The sequence below is a fragment of the Tamandua tetradactyla genome, chromosome 2 (genome assembly GCF_023851605.1).
Source record: "Tamandua tetradactyla isolate mTamTet1 chromosome 2, mTamTet1.pri, whole genome shotgun sequence".
NCBI lineage: Eukaryota > Metazoa > Chordata > Mammalia > Pilosa > Myrmecophagidae > Tamandua > Tamandua tetradactyla.
This window is the reverse complement of record NC_135328.1, coordinates 129,182,887-129,187,433: the sequence shown is the minus strand read 5'-3', so window position 1 is coordinate 129,187,433 and position 4,547 is coordinate 129,182,887.

The following is a 4,547-nucleotide window of genomic DNA, read 5'->3' as shown; positions in this document are numbered from 1 at the left end:
AAAAGGAAAAAAATTATTTACTCACAGTTCATTATCACATAATTTTAACAATTTTGGCTATTAGAGAACACATTTATTCTAAATTGCATAGTTTTCACATTTTTAACATCTGGGCAATTGAGACAGATCCTTTAATTGATAGAACTTACATTAGAAAAGTAATGCCGGTGGTTTTACAGGCTTCTATCTTTCCCTGATTTGTAGGATGTTTACATTAAGAGCTGAGTTAATTTTTTTTTAGTCTACTAAGCATTAATCATGCTGTCAAATTAAGTTGCAGTTTAAATTGATAGTACAAATTAGTCTTAATCATAACCTCTAATTATGAGCTCAAGAATATTCTCCTAGTTGAGAACATTCTTAGAGGTTTCTGAAAAAAAGATTTGGAATGCTTCACGTTGAAGATATGTGCACTTGATGTGGTTTTCCTTCCCTGACATCTTTAACTCTCTACGTGTGTTTGTGTGTGTGTATTTGGAGGTGAAATGATGGCTTGCTTACAGTTGGCAGTCTTACCTTGTGATAGCGAAACTAGTATAGTGCAACAATTTATGAGAGTCTTCTTGTGTACTTGGGACAAAGTTAATGGAAGTGCAAAAATAATATGTTAGAGTGATGTGCATGAATTTACTGCCCAATGGCTTAAATATCCAAACTATAAAATAGCATATAGTAATTGCAGTTAGCAGAAAGTGCAAGTTACATAGAAAATTATAATTGGCTATAGAAGGAAAATAAAGTATTTTCTGAAATCCTCATGCAAATTGAGATATTAAGGGCCTAATGGGTAAATAGACAAATGATATGCAATTCACCAAAGTGGAATACCATTGTTTACTATGGAAAAATGGCGCAGACTCTGTAATCAAATAGGAATGAAAGCCATAGTGAGTTTGGTTCCTCATCCAATGTTGGAGTAGGAACTAAAACCAGTATACCTATAATTAGTGACACTGTACCCTAAAATACCTCTACCTTGTTTACAAAGCAGCTTGCCACTGTATTGAGCCATGAAAACATGTAACCTTTTGATTTAGTCATCTCACTTTTGAAAATATTGATTTAAGAGACACTGTATATGAAAACATTATATACAATCTTGTGTATATATATATACATACACAATATAATCTTTGTGTGATAATATATATAAACACATATAATAAGAGCAGAAAAAATGTAGGAATTGCATTTCATGGGCTATTATGTATCCATTAAGCAGTAGATATACTATAAAATAGATCATAACCTATACTGAGTGTAGCTAGTTTTGAAAATGCCTAAGAAAAGCAAAAAGTGTAGGGTTGTGAGTTTTATTTTAAATATTTAAAAATATTTTAATGATAACACTTCACACATAGTCTATATGTGGTGTACAATCAATGGCTCACTATATCATCACATAGTGTGTATTCATCACGATTGTTTTAGAACATTTGTATTACTCCAGAAAAAGAAATAAAAAGAAAAAAGCAAAAACTTAAACCCCTCCCTCTCATTGATCACCAGTATTTCAGTCTACCCAGTTTTTTACACTTTATCTTCCACCTGTTATTTATTATTAACCTTTTTTTCACCAGCTGTCCATATCCTGGATAAAAGGAGCATCAGGCACAGGTTTTACAATCACACAGTCACACTCTAAAACCTTGTTTATACAATTGTCTTCAAGAATGAAGATTACTGGAATACAGTTCACTAGAGTTTTAGGTACTTCGCTCCAGCCACTCAATGCACCAACCATAAACTAAAAAGGGATATCTGTATAATGCATAAGAATTAACCTTCAGTATAACTTCTCAACTCTGAATTTCTCAGCCACTGAAACTTTATTTTGTCTCATTTCCCTCTTCCCTTTTTGGTCAAGCCTTTCTCAGTCCCATGATGCTGGGTCCTGGCTCACCCAGTGTTCTGTCCTATGTTCCCAGGAGATTTATACCCTTGGGAGTCGTCCCATAGGGAGGGCAGTGAGTTCACCTGCCAAGTGGCTTAGAGAGAGGCCACATCTGATCAACAAAAGAGGTTCTCTGAGAGTGACTCTCAGGCACAGTTATAAGTAGGTTTAGCTTCTTTGTAGGAATAAGTTTCATAGGGGCAAACCCTGAGATAGAAGGCTCAGTGTATTGATACGTTGTTCCCACTGCTTCCAAGAATATTAGGAGTTCCCCAAATGGGAAGTTGAATATTTCCCCCTTCTCTCCATCCCCCAAGGATTTGCAAATACTATTTTATTTATTACCCATATTACTCGGGATATTTTGGGCATCACACTAATCTGGACAAATCAACAAGATCTCATGCCCTATTCAGAATTCCCGGACTTAACGGTGTTCAATTAAACTGACCATACAAGTTAAAGTGCTAACATTTACTGAAATATTGTGGCTCTTGCACGTTTCTGTTGGGAGTCTCCGAAAAGGATGAGCAAGTGGATTTTATAGAACTATTCCCACCTTTAGTATGATCCGCAGTACTACTGTGTTTCTCATGTAGCTTTCAGTTTCAGTTAAAGGAAATTTATCTCAAAAATAGCTTACATCAAAAACAACAACAACATTGATTCTGTAATACAGATTCACAAGAAAAATAACACTGACCAAAAAGCAAATGATCTTAGACTCTTTCAGCTCTGCTCTCTATTGGCCTCCCCTGAAATCAGGCTTCTCCTATAGTTGGAAAAGGTCACCGCCATAACTCAGACTAATTTTATTCCTTCTGCACTCTGGCTTTTCCCCTAAGAAAGTTTAAGAAACCTGTGATTGGTTGGCCAGCCCTGGGTCATGTGCCCACCTTGGTGAGGTAGATGGCTTATTTCTTGTCACTTGGGCTAATTTTGCTTTTTTTCTTTAATGTTGTCATTTCCTTTATCTCAGCCTTTTTGATTTTTGAATTCAGATCTACAGTAGCCTATCTTACTGTTTGTTTATAAAATTTTATTTTGATAGCACATATACAACCTAAGATTTCCCATTTTTACAACTTTGAAATATGCAATTGGGAAGTGTTGGTCACATTTACAATGCTGTGATCCATCACACTACCCATACCAGAACTTCCATCACCCCACACAGTAGCATATCTGGTTTGAATTTCTTTTTTTAAGCCTGTCCCCTTTGATTCTAGTACTTATTTTTCCTGGACATCCACTGAAATTTTTAATTAAACTTTACCATATCAAAGGCACTGATAACATAATACAGATACTTGTGCAAACATTGCTTATTTTCAGATTAAAATATAGCATATTACTTTCTTTTTGAGGAAAGTAATTGTGGATTCTTTTAGAAGCCCTAGGTTAGAGACAGAGCTGTGTACTTTGTGTACACTGAATTTTTCCAAATAGCTCAACATTGTGTCAACATCATCTTTTCAAAGATGTGGGAAAAGTTTTTAAAATAATTTTTGTTGAATGGGTCTTTATATAAAAATATATGCAATGAACAGTTTTTCAAAAGAGTTTAATAAACTTCAAATTCAATGAGCTAATTTTCGTAGAGAACAGGCAGTTGATCCAGGATATGTAAGCATCTAGGGATCTTGCAATACCAATAAATTGGATGGTTCAGATTGCTTGTTATACCTGGAAGTCCCAAATTATGTTCCATGCAAGATTTTAACCAGCTTGGTGGGGAGGGGAGTTGCATTCTAGGTAGATAAACCTGCAATATTGCGTAGTAGTCTCTTCTAGACTGCTTACGATTTAGTAAGTTATTGTGCATTGTGATTCCCAAACACCAGGATATATAATATATTTATTGTGATTTGACCTCTTTAAACTCCTTTTTTAAAAAAGATGGAACAATTGTTAGCATGATTTGAAAATATTGCCTTCACCATTACTTCTGCTGACACTTGATCCATTTTTCCTGCAAGATGGTTAAGATAAGGGGCTTAAGACGATTTACTGAGAAGTGTCATCATTGGTGTCTTTTTTTTTTTAATATCACAACTTTTTATCCCATTTACAAATTTATGGGCAAAATATATTCACTGGTTGCAAAGTTTGTTTATATGACAGTTTAGGAACCTGTTTTGTATTTTTGCTTAAATAGAAGGCTCACACCTTGGTGCATAGTGTGGACTGCTGGTATATCTACTCTCATGTAGATAGGACCAAAATTTTTTAGCAGCCTTGTGATCTGATCAAAAAAGTACTCTCACTGAAATCTCAAATTAATCATATACCATGGAAGGAGGAAGTGAAGGGGTAGTTAGCCTCAGAAATTCAGGGCTTGATACATTCCAGAGTAATTTGGCAGAGAATAAGACAATATTTGCAAAGCCCCCTGGAGGGACTGGGAGAAAGGAGGAAATATTAAACTTCCCCACATGGGAAATTCTTGATAGTCTTGTAAGCAGTGGGGACAACCAATTTAATAGTCTGAGCCCTTGATCTTGGGGTTCGCCCCTGTGAAACTTATTCCGGCAAAGGAGAAGTTAAACCTACTTAACTGTGAGAGTCACCCCCAGAGAACCTCTTTTGTTGCTCAGATGTGGCCTCTCTCCCTCTAAGCCAACTCAGCAGGTGAACTCACTGCTCTATCCCA